The 12,233-nt window shown below is 53.3% G+C and overlaps 1 long non-coding RNA gene across 2 annotated transcripts in view; it reads left to right on the top strand.

Moving 5' to 3' along the window:
* The first annotated feature begins 7,659 nt into the window (after positions 1 to 7,659).
* The window catches only part of LOC148754944 (uncharacterized), a 33,473-nt gene continuing 28,899 nt past the window's right edge, over positions 7,660 to 12,233 (top strand). For both annotated transcript variants that reach the window (XR_016019346.1, XR_016019345.1), the window contains exon 1: positions 7,660 to 8,418. This is a non-coding gene — a long non-coding RNA (uncharacterized LOC148754944). The remainder of the gene's footprint in view (positions 8,419 to 12,233) is intronic.

Here is a 12,233-nt window from a genome sequence, read left to right as displayed (position 1 = left end):
TTTTTAATATTTGCAAAAATTTCCTTCCCATACTTTTAAAAGAGGAACCTTATAATAACCACCTCCCTGGAGGGAGGCCCTTTGGAGGCTGGAGGAAGTCTGGAGAATTCCTCCCCTTCTCCCGACCCCCTTCATCCTCTGCATTGGCTTGTGGCCTTTGGGATGGGTAGCATTTGAGGGAAGCCAGGCCTGCACTCGACCACCCAGAGCCCTGCAGGAAGTGGACAGGTGTCGGGGTAACCAGAGGAAGGGGACGCTGAGAAAGCAGTGAGGTTGACGGATGGGCCATCTGCACCTCCCCTCAGCAATGGGGGAGACAGACCTTGAACACATCATTCCCCAAGTAACTGAATGAAACTGATCTTCCCCAGGTGAGGGAAGCCCAGGGTCACTTGGGGACCTGGCTGGTTCTGGGGTGGTGGTGAGGGAAGGTCCACCTGAGGCAAGTCTTAAATGGTTGGGTGTAAGTGCTGAGTACATAGCACCCCATAAATGCTGGCTGTTGCTGCCCTGATCCCTCCTTTGGGGGCTTCATCCCTGCAGTACCCCAGAGTCACCCCCAAGCTGGTCTGCTGCCAGCCTGAAGGCAGAGAGGCTTGTGGCCTTGGTTGTTGGCCCCCAATTCTGGAAAGCAGGTCTCTCCCACACTCCCCCCCTCTGCTGAGAGGGTGAAAGCCCGGGGCAGCTCTGCCCAGTGACGCTTTTGGGAACTCTCTGAAGTCAATGGTTCGGCTGTGGGTTCAACTTGAAATGCCATGTGAATCTTTGGGTCCTTTTGATCTGAAACCAGGGGTTTCCCACCCATGAAGAGAAGGAAGCAGGGAGGAGTCAGTGGCTTAAAACAAAAGGAAGTGGCTTTCAGGCTGAAGCCTGTGAGGGGATGAGGTTCATGGAGGAAACCCCCGGTGGCTGCAGAGGGAGGGTCGCCAGCCCCCAGAGCGGGGCTTGGCAAAGAGCTGGGCTCTGTCACTGGGACATGAATGGAGGGCTGCTCTATTGCCTTTCATGTCTCCACGGCGTCTCCTGCTGAGACTGGCTCAGAGGCAGTGGCCACACCACGCAGGCGTCTGTGTCCCATGTTCAGGCTGGACTTTGGCCTAAGACACTGGGAGCCATGGCTCGATCTTAAGGGAGGACGTGACGTAAGGACATAATGGGATTAGGGTGGGGTCGCCACGCAAAATACAGCACACTCCGTTAAATTTCACTTTCAGATAAACAATGAACAATTTTTTAATATGCGTATGTGCCAAATATTGCACGGGATATGTTTGCACTAACATGTTTATTTGTTTATCCGAAATTCAAATGTAACGAGGCCTTCTATATTTTTATTTGCTAGATCTGACAACCCCAAATGGAACGACCTTTTCCCAAGCCTTTTCTTGACCTCTTGTAATCCACCCCCAGTAGTCTAGGGGGTGAGATGCAGAGAGCAGAGAAGGGAAGGAGACCAGAATTTCCTGGGGGGTGCCCACCCCTGTCCCTGGCATCACAGCCTGGACGGGCCATGGAGGTGTGGGCACTGCCGGGCTGGAGTAGAGGAACAGGAGGGCTTTCACAGTGTGTGATCCCACGGGCCCTCCCCAGAGCCCGGTGAGGTGGGTACCACGTGCAGCCATGTGTCCGTGAAGGCTTAGAGGCTGGGAGGCCGACTTGCCCCATCACACAGCGCTCAGTGGGGCTGGAGCCCACCTGGGTCTGTCCGACTCTAGGGCCTGGGCCTCTCAATCCAGCACCCTTTGCCCCCTCCCAGCCTTGGGGTCTCCTCTCTGACCCCTGACCTCTTGCTGGCCTGGCCTTGGCCTCTGCCCTGACTTTCACAGCCTGCCTGCCCTGGGCCTGGACTCTGTCTCCTTGCATCCTGCCCTCTGAGTGCAGTGCCTGAGAGGTGCCCTTCATTTCCTGGGTGTCCCAAGGCTCGCACCCTCCCCGCCATGGTCCCCTAAGCCCGAAGACGTGCTGGCAAGGCCGTTTCTTCCGTGAGCCCATCACAAGGGGTCAACAGACTCCTACTCTGCCTGAAGAGTAATGCTTATCGCTGGAGTCTGTCAAACACTTGTGACGCAGGCCCAGACTGTGCCGTGTGGCCCCCTGAAGCCCCACACTGACTCTCTGAGGGAGGCCCCCAAGGCCCCCATTTTACAGGTGTGGAAACTGAGGATCAGAGAGGTGGGGTCATCTACCCAACTTCAGCCACTGGAGAAGGTCGGTGACATTAGGTCTCAGTTTCAGTGTCACCTCCTTGGGGAAGCCCTCTCCTCCCCTCCAGGCTGGGTCCTCTGTGACATGCCTTTTCTGCACCCTGTATTTCTTCATCTGTCACAAATGTAATGAAGTCCTTAGTGAGTTGTGCGTGCTGGGTTTATGTCTGTCCCCTGCTAGCTGTACTCTCGGTGTCTTGCTCACAACTGTAACACCAATACCAAGCTCAGTACCAGGTACGTGGTAGGAGCGCTCTAAGGCTTATGAAGGTATAAGAGAGGCTTCAGAGGTACCATTTGTGTACCCGAGATGACTAGAGGTTGGTGCCCAGGTATACCAGCTGCAGGCTTGGGAGGCGCTATGGACTGAATTGTGTCCCCATGCATTCCGATGTTGGAGCCCTAATCCTCAATGTGGTGGCATTAGAAGGTGGGCCTTTGGGAGGGAATTAGGGTTGGATGAGGGCATGAGGGTGGGGCCCTCAGGATGGGATTAGCGCCCTTATGAGAAGAGGGAGAGAGAGAGAGAGATCCTTTTTCACATGAATACACCCAAGACAGGCCATGTGAGGACATAGTGAGAAGGCAGCCTTCCTCAAGCCAGGAAGGGAGCCCTCAGCGGAACCCGACCATGCTGGCTCCCTGACCTCAGCCCCCAGCCTTCAGAACCGTGAACAATCCATCTATGTTGTTTAAGCTCCGTGGTCTGCGGTGTTCTCTTCTGGCAGCCCGAGCTGGCTAACACAAGAGGATAGCAGTCAGTGGGGCACCAGAAGACAAGGTCTTGTAGGTGGGACACAGCTTGGTGTGTTTAAGGAACCACCGCACAGTGAGCTGAAGCAGAGTGGGGGTGGAGGAGAAGGTGCAGGAAAATGAGGCTGGAGGAGGTGGGGTCCAGCTGAAGTGGCCGGGGCCCCGGGATGCATTTGGACTAGGTGCCATTGGGGAATACTCTTAGTTCTCATGTTAGGTGATATCATGAAAGCAGTCTTTGCCTAAATGGGAATTTACCCGCTTTCCTGAGATGGCTTCTAGAGGCAAAGTTGGCTCAGTTTGGAGCTCCCTGTATCCCTTAGAAGTGCCTTAAGCTGTAGGTATCAGAAAACCTAACTCCCAGAGGCCAAAACCATAAAATTATTTAAAGTTTACCTCCTAAGAAGATCTGCGATGGGGCTTATTCAGCCACAGGGTTGGGGTCAGGGTCAGGGCCCTGGGTTGCTTCTCTGTGATTATCTTGGCCTCATGGTGACAAGATGGCTGCTCAGCTCCAGGCATCACCCTCATGGTGACAAGATGGCTGCCAGAGCTTCAGGCTCCGTGTCTTCACTGAACCAAATCCCCAAGAGGGAAGGGAGAGGATGTGTGTGTGGTGAGAGGGTGATCTCCTCCTGGGCTTCTCCCCTTTTATCAGGGAGGAAAAGATCTTTCCCTGAATTTCCCTGCAGACATTGCCTTATATACCATTGGTCCTATGGCCTCTGGGAAAGTAAAGAAGTGGCTTTTTTAGCCTCTATGATGGGAGGCAGGTGGGGAAGTAAGGCTTTGGGAATGGATGGGGGAGAGCTGACCTTTAATGTCTGTTAGCATCCCTTTCACCGGGATGTGACCCTGTTCACTCTTTAAGGTCAACCCCAGATATTCCCTCTTCTGTGAAGTCAACATTCCGGGAAGTGTGTTTTTCAATTTAGTCATTTCACTTCACAGTTTCCAACCCAGTTGTCTGGATTACATCCAGAGCACATCCAAAGGAGGGTCAAGATCTGTGGGTCTTGGTGGGTCTCGTGACATCTGCCCTTAGTGGCGTTATGCCCACGACACCCTCCCTTCCTCCCTTTTTGCTCATGGTCCTGCCTTGCATTTTTCAACTCATTTTTATAAAAGAAGAGAAAATTCAATAACACGTTTTGATGGTTCCCACTAATAACCACGGCAGTCAAAGATGGTGAGGAAAACCCACAAACACAGGGGACATCTGTTTGTAGGCCAGTGTGGAAGCACTTTGCTGATACCACCTCTTAACCCTTCACTCTACCTCAGTGAGATGGAGACCACCCTTCTCCCCACTCCACCAGTGAAGAGCTTGGGATTCTGGGGGGTTAAGCTACACGCCCAAGGCCACGAGGCCTGGGACCCTACCCTAAGAATTCACGTGGCTGCTTGTGCAGGGACGGTCAGGCTCACCAAACGTTCCATATGTGCTCTCCCACCTCCCGGACAAAGTGACATGTGCCCCTTTGGGCTGAAGTGTTGACTTCCTAGTTGTCTCTTTCCCTATTCTGGTGACTCAGAAGGCCAGCTACCTGTTCCAGATGGGGAGCTCTATGAAGGGGGAGCCCTGCATGGGCTGGGTCCCTGTGTGGAGCAGAGTGGTGGCCATATAGCATTAGTTAGAAACACGTGCTGTGTGGAGCCATTGCGATCTGGGGCTGTTTGTTCCTGCAGCAGAATCTAGCCTCACCTGACTAACACACAGTCTCGCACATCCAAGGCCCGCACCCACTACATGTGAGAGGATGGGGGAACACTGTTCCACGTCCCTGCCCTGGGGGGAGGCCCTGGGAGCGCCCAGTCATGGCTTCTTAGAACTGTCTCCGTGAGGCTGAGCTGCACAGCTGCACAGGATATTCCAGCCTTTGCAGATGTGGCCTCTGGTCCACGCCAGCCCATTGGCAGGACCTTCAGCTCAGGGCTGGCACAGGGCAGCCTCCCTTCTCTGTTGGGCTTTTTTAGACCTGGCAGAGCCACATGGAAACTGGGCACAGCTGGGGTCCCTCCTGTGTGCACCCCTCTGCAACCCCAGGCCCTTCCATAAAAGCCCCAGCTGCTGCTGGCAGGGTGGAGGGAAATCTGTGCCACACTGGTCCAGGTGCTTCTGCCAGTACCAGAAGCCAGTCGTCACCCACAGGCCAGTGAGTGCCTGGCTGGCAGGGACATGGTCTGCTGAGAGTTTGTGGCGCTGGGCCCCCAGGCTCATCCCTGCCCGTCCCCTCCACTTCTCCCACCTGATGCCATCTCCATCTTGGGGTCTTTCCTGCCTTGTCTACCTGGTAAGCACTCACGCCTTCTTCCTCACGTCTGGATGCCTTCTCCCACCCCTCATGCAGGGGGTGCAGGGGACGCCCTCCTTTCTTCTCCCGCGGCACTCAACTCACTTCTGCCACTTTGACATGACCCCTGTCCCTTGGCTTTCCCCCCTGGGGTGGACTTGTCCATCTGCCTGAGGAGACGATGGCCCTTGAGGATAGCGACTGTCCTATTCTTGGGGCCACGCCTTGGCGCGGCACGAGATGGATGTTCTCTCAACCATGCGTGGAGTGGATGAATGGGTGCCCACCCTGAGCTGTTAATTGAGCACCTGCTACATGCTGGGCCTGTCACATACCCGCTGTGCCTGGGCTCCAGGACGTGTGCCAGTCGGCTGTGTGGTCATCACATAGGCTTATAGGGGCTGAGCCTGGCTTGCTTTTCATCCCTGTCTGAGCCCGGGTTGCCCTGAAAGCAGAGACTGATGAGGACCTGGGTGCAGATGGTTTATTGGGAAGGGCTCCAGGGCGCTGTGTGAGGGGCGGGAGAGGGAGACAGAAGACCGTGCAAGGGAAGGTTGTGGGGTTGCTCACCACTGTGGGCAGCTGGGCCTCCGTCCTGCTGGGCCCTCTGAAGCTACCTGGTGCCTTCCACCCAAGCACCCTCCCCTCACTGATGGAGGGTTGGCCTGGGGGGTGAGAAGTTCCCTGCAGTCCCCGAAGCATGCCTTTGGGAGGGCTCCCAGTGGCAGGGGTCACGGACAATGAACTGAAGGATGCACGGGGGCGGGGTGGGGGGCGGGGTGGGGGCTGCGCGCAGGGGCCCGGTGCTGAGTCTAAACCTGTCCCCACCCTGAGCTCCCGGGAGCAGGGATGAGGCCAGAGGGACGTGAAGTGGGCCCAAGAGGCACCTGATTCAATTCCCACTTTACAGGCAAACACACCAAGGCCGCAGAGGTGCTGTCACTTGCCTATTTCCTACTGTCACGTAATGGATCGGCAAGCGCTCTGAAGACTATAAAATTCATTCTTTCATTATTCTACACAGCATCCCCAGCACGCCTGCTCTGGGCCCTTTGCTGCACCTGGACCATAATACGATGACTGAGAGGCTCTCAGGCTGCTGCCGTGGCCTTGGGTCCTGTGGGTGGGACTCTTAGGTGCTCAGATCCTCAAAGCTCAGAGTGGCCCCTGCCTGGGGCTTGGGCAGCACCGTGTGCAATCCAGGTGCAGCCTTTCTGATCCTTCTGTAAAATGGGCACATCACGGTCTTCCCCTCACTGGGATGTCTAGGGGAGGGTCCCATGAGCCAAGTCACGGATGCACTAAGCTCCACAACGAAGCTCCCAGGTGCCAGTGGGTCCTTGCTGAGAGGTGTGTGTGCAGTCGGTTGTACTTTCTTGGGGGCTGGACAGTCTCAGGGCTGGGGAACGGCAGGCTCTGAGGGGGTGGGATGGGGCGATGGGGGGAAGGGAGGATGCCACAGGTGGGTAGGCAGGCTGTGGGCAGAAGGGCAGGCTCTATGCTAAGGACTTTTCACACCTTCTCTCAGTTCATCTCCCAGCTGCCCTATGAAGCCTGCACCTTATTATCCCATTTTACAGGTCACAAGTGTAAGGCTCAGAAGGATCGGCCACTTGCCCAAGGTCATGCAGCTGGCTGTGGCTGAGCCAGGCTTAGAGCCAGGTCTGTTTGCCCTTGACTAGCACAGGGCAGTTGGGACCGTGAGACCAGTGGTGGAGGGCCCAGCACCCAGCGTGGTTCCCAGGACACAGTAGGTTATGAGTGCAACCTCCTTGGGGTTAGGGTCCCAGTAGCAAGGGGAAGCCAGGGGCCCCACCTAAAGTGAGGCCTGTGTGTGAGCTGCTTAAGCAGCTGCTGGACCTCGAGTCGCCCCAACAGCTTTCATCCCACTGATCTGGCTCCCACCTGATGGGGAACCCCCGCCCTAACCCCGTCATTTCCCTGCTTGCCCTGCAAGGAACCAACAAAGAGGCTGCTTCTAGCTCGGTACCCACAAAGACAGTGTTTGACCAGGACCCAGTTTGGGGAGCCCCCCAAGTTCTGTACCCCTCTTCTGCATGCTAGAGGGGCCTGGGGCTTGAGAACAGGCTGGTTTCTAGCCCACCTCCCTGCCTCTCCAGTCCTTTGCCTGCCCAGGTACTGAAATTTTAAGCAGGCACATACTTGCTGCCCAATTTTCATTAATTGGATCTAAAAGGGTTTCTATTTTCTCCCTGAACGCTGATTGATCCAAGCTGAGGTAAACAGCAGCACCAAAAACGGGGGAGGGGGGGCTGCTGAGGGAGATGGGATAACTAATGTTACTTGACATTTACTCAGAGAGGAAGGGAGGGAGGGAGGTGAGTCACGCAGGAGTCTCAGCCCACAGACTGTAGAAATGAGCAGCCGGAGGCAGGCGGGAACAGGAATGCTTGGAGAAGCTTCAGTCCCCCCAGTTTCACAGGCTTTGGGGATCCCTGGGGGTTCTTGTTCCTGGGAGGAGAGGCTCTTTCTGTCCTTAAATGGCGGTGCCTTTAGCTCCGGAGGTGGGACACCTGAGCACGCCAGCAAGGCTAAGCAGATGGCTTTCCTGTTTGTAACAGGAGAGATATGAACATATACGTATGTCTCTGTGGAAGCCCTTTGCGGGGTGGGGTGGGGGGGTGGCAGGGAGTCAGGCAGGAGAGGCTGGGTGCTTGATTTCTCCTTCTAGTCTTTGCTGCTGCCTGCCTCAGTTTCCCAACTTGGTGCTACACCTGCTGGAGTTTGCAGGAGGCATAATTATGGTTTGGGAATCACAGCTGAAGGGGAGCAGGGGTGGCTAGCACTCGGCACCAGGATGGAAGAGGGAAACAGGCAGAGCTCTGGCCTCAAGTGGCCACCAGTCACGACCACCGGCTATGTGCAGGGCAGTCATTCCTGTATTTGTTCATCAAGTGTTGGCTGAGCACCTGCTACGAGCTAAGCTCTGCTGGTTCCTGAGGCTTCGGGAGGAAATACCCTGCCCGCCTGGCCTCCCTGCCCGGCCTTCATCTCTCCCGGGGCCTCCGTCACTCTTGCTGCATTCTGGAGCCATGGGTGTTGGGCTCGGCAGGCATGCCCTCTTGTAGATCTTCCTGCCACCTGCCCTGAAGAGCTGGTCGTGTTACCTCTTCATCGGGGAATGCTTCCTGTCTTCTTCTGCCCAGGTGAGTCTTCTTCCTTCGCGTACCACTGACCTCGATTTTCTTGATTACCACATTCAAAACGAGGCTCACCCAGCTCCCAAACCTGCTTCTCTTTGGTCTCAGCTCAGTGGGGGCCTTCCGCCCAAGCAGCCCCTTGAGCCAGAGCGGGCCTCCGTGCCTCGTCCATCATAAACAGCCAACCACCAAGCCGTCCTGCTTCTGCTCCCTCAGCATCTCAGGCCTGTCCAATCCTCTCCTTCTCTATTGCTGCCTACCTGGTCCAGGCCACCTTCACCTCAGCTTCTGGCTGGTTTCTCGGCCTCTGCTCTGGCTCCTGCACTCCATTCTCCACTCAGCAGCTGGAGTGTCCTTTCATTGCACACAACACTCCATCCAGGTGGGTAGTATTTCCCACGGTGTCTGGCTTCCATTGTTGCTACAGAGAAGTCAGCTGTCGTTCTTACTAGGGTTTCCTTGACTGTGAATCTGGCTTTTCTTATCTGACTGCCCGTAGGTATGTCCCCTCTTTACTTTTGCTTTTCTGCAGCTTCACTATGATGGGTTGAGGTATGGGTTCTTTTTGTTTATCTTTCTGGGAACTCTTCGGGTATCTTGAATCTAGGGTTTGGTGTCTTTGGTCAGGTCTGGAAAATTATCAGTCTCCATCTCTTTTTGTGTGTGTTCATTTGTTTGTTTGTTTGTTTTTTCTTCCTGGTCTCCACCTCTGAAACATTGCCTCTGCCCATTTCTTTCTCTCCTAGGACTCCAATCGAACTGTGTTTTCAATCCGTTCTGTCTCTCTTCTGCTTTCCCTTTTCCCATCTTTGTGTCTGTGCAATACATTCTGGATATTTTCTTTTTACTTAATTCTTTCTTTGGCTGCATTTAATCCATTGTTAAACCCATCCATTGACTGTTTTCTTATGCTTTATTATTTGGAAATATAACACACATGCATGAAATGCATACGTTATAAACATACAGCTTTGTAGAGAGTGAAAAATAAATGTGCAGTTTAATGAATGATTAAAAGCCAAACATGTATGGGACCATCACCCACAGGTCAAGAAAGTCTCTGCATTTTAAAGTGCAGTTGTCATAATGTTCATTTCTAGAGCTTCTATTTTGTTGTTTTTTGGGTTTTTTTGTCAATTTGCTATATTACATTTTATAGTTTTATATTCTTTGGTGATGTTTCATGCTTGTCTTTTTATTTTTAAAATACAGTAAGCATAGTTGTTTCATGCTAATTCCAATACCTGAAACATACTTTGTAGGTATGTTTCTAGTGTGTTTCTTTTTCTCATAGTGTCTTATTTCCTTGTGGGCCTTGTTTTATTTGTGCATTGGTCATAGTATTTGAAAAATTAAGTACAGGGATAATGCAAGGCGTGGATGAATTTACTTCCCCCAGAGAGGAGTTTGGTTTCTGTTGACCATATATTTGGATGTATTACTTATCTGGATCCATCTTCACCCAAGCTTGAAGTTCCCTGGTCGACCTGAGTCATTCAAACCAGCTGTGTTTCCTCAGCAGATCTGGTCCACTTCTGATCACCTTCTCCCTGACGATGTGGCCCTTGGGATCCCAGCTAATTGTGGGAAGAATCTCCTGCTAGACTGTGGGACCTGGGCTTTTCTTGTGCCCCCTTCTTCTTCACAGCTGGCAAAGGGAAGGCTCCTCTGAGCTTGTTCAAGCTCCTTAAGCAAAAGGCTGCCGTGTGCACTCCCTTCTCAGCGTCAGCATTCCTCTTTTGTTTTTGGAAAGGGCTTATTATTTTTTTTTTTTTAAATTTTTATTGGGCAATATTGGGGAACAGTGTGTTTCTCCAGGGCCCATCAGCTCCAAGTCAAGTCACTGTCCTTCAATCTACTTGTGGAGGGCGCAGCTCGGCTCCAAGTCCAGTCATTGTTTTCAATCTTTAGTTGCAGGGGGCGCAGCCCACCATCCCATGTGGGGATTGAACCGGCAACCTTGTTGAAAGCTCGCGCTCTAACCAACCGAGCCATCAGGCCGCCCCGCGGCGTTCCTCTTTTTGCTTCAGGTTTGGTTTGGAAATTTCTTACTCTCTTGTAAACTTTTAATGCTTTTGCAAATATATCGCTATCTCTGTATTAAATATAGCTATTTCAGCTTTTTAAAGTTACCTTCAGCCTGAAGCTTGGTCAGAATAACACATCCCATCCTTACCAGAAGTCTGAGTTATCTTTCTAAACAGGAAATCTCACCACATCTCTCCTCTGTTTAAAAGTCTTCATGGGCTCCCACTGTCTTCCAATACAGATCCCACTCTTGAGTGCGTCTCCCAAGGTCCTGGCAAATCTGGCCCCGGCCACCACCCCCTCCTCCCTGATGCTCTCTGTTTTGGTCACACTGAGTTGTTCTGGTCCCTGAAGGCCACTCACCCCTGGTGTAGGCAGTGCTGTTTGGTTCCTTCAGGCTGAGATGATTTCCTCATCTCTTAGCCTGGCTAAGTCCTGCGCACCCTCTAAGTCTCAGGTTAGACAGCACGTCTTGCAGGAAGCCTTCCCCGATATTCCCCGATACCCACCCCCAACCTCTTGCTGGGTCAGGGGCCTCCTCTGGACTCCCACTGTGCCCTGTGCACCCCCCTTCACAACATGGGCCACAGTGGACTGGAATTACTTGCTTCCCTGTCTGTCACCCCATTAGACTATGGGCTCAGTCAATGTTTGTAGAATGAAAGATTGGATGATGGATGGATGAATGGACGGATGGATGGGTGATGGGTGGATGGGTGATGGGTGGATGGATAATGGATGGATAGCTGGCTCTTCTCACATCTGCCCTGACATTATTAATTGTTTTGGCTTTTTAGGGACCTGTCCTCTCTCCCCCAACTGAACTGGCAGTGCTGGGACAGAAGGGCTGTCCCTTCTTCATTCCCCCTCCATGTCCCCTGCCGAGTCCTTTGCACGGAGTGACCCCAGGCTCCTTCTGGCACACACTTCCTTTGAGGCTCATGCCTTCTCCCTGACCTCTAAATCAAGAACTGGGGTTGTAGGTCCCAGGAATAGGAGAATATATCTGAGGGGGCAATTTTAAGTCAAACTACAGGAAACCCTATTTCATGTAACGTTCGTTTCTGTGCATACAAATTCCAAAACCCTCTGCTAAGAGAAAACCAGGCGGGGAGGCGTACAGTCCATCAGTGATGTCCAAGGGCTCTGGGTCTCTGACTTGGGTTAGAATCCCTGACTGTGGGACGTTGAGCAAACAACCTAACCATTTATTGCCTCAATCTGCCCATCTGTAAGACAGGGGAAACCATATTATTTATCTCAGAGCATGGACGGGGGCCAGCCAGATGGGGATTTTCGCTAGATCCCATCTATTGCCTTTCCAGATACCCTGTTCCACCTGCCACGTCCCTTCCTGCCCCTCTGCCTTTACTAGCACTGTGCCCATTTCCAGGATGCCCTTCTCCTTCCTCCAACGCATCCTGCAAGGCAGGCTCTCGTCCTCAGGAGAGCTCGTGCCGACTGTCCTGATCCACGAGGCCTTTGCTGGCATCGTGGGCAGCGATGCGAGGAGCAGCTGGAGGGGTGGGGCATCACCATTCATTTGGAGCATTGACTGAGCACCTCCCACATGCAGGGCCCTGTGCTGGGGGCGGGACAATGAGTGAGATTTTCAGGGCCCGCGTCCTCTTGTTCTTGGTGTGTGTCCCAGACTCATCAGCAGAACAAGGGCTCTTATAAAAGCTGCTTATCTGGCCTCTTGGTGGTTCCCATCTGCCCGGATACCTGGCTGTCAATCAGGGGATGGTGGTGGGACTCAGGTGGGGGGTGGGGATGGCAGGGAAGCATGTTTT

Source organism: Rhinolophus sinicus, chromosome 16 (assembly GCF_057876585.1).
Source record: "Rhinolophus sinicus isolate RSI-liver-muscle chromosome 16, RSI-T2T, whole genome shotgun sequence".
NCBI lineage: Eukaryota > Metazoa > Chordata > Mammalia > Chiroptera > Rhinolophidae > Rhinolophus > Rhinolophus sinicus.
The sequence above is the reverse complement of the archived record's forward strand: the minus strand, read 5'-3'. Positions and strand labels throughout refer to the sequence as shown.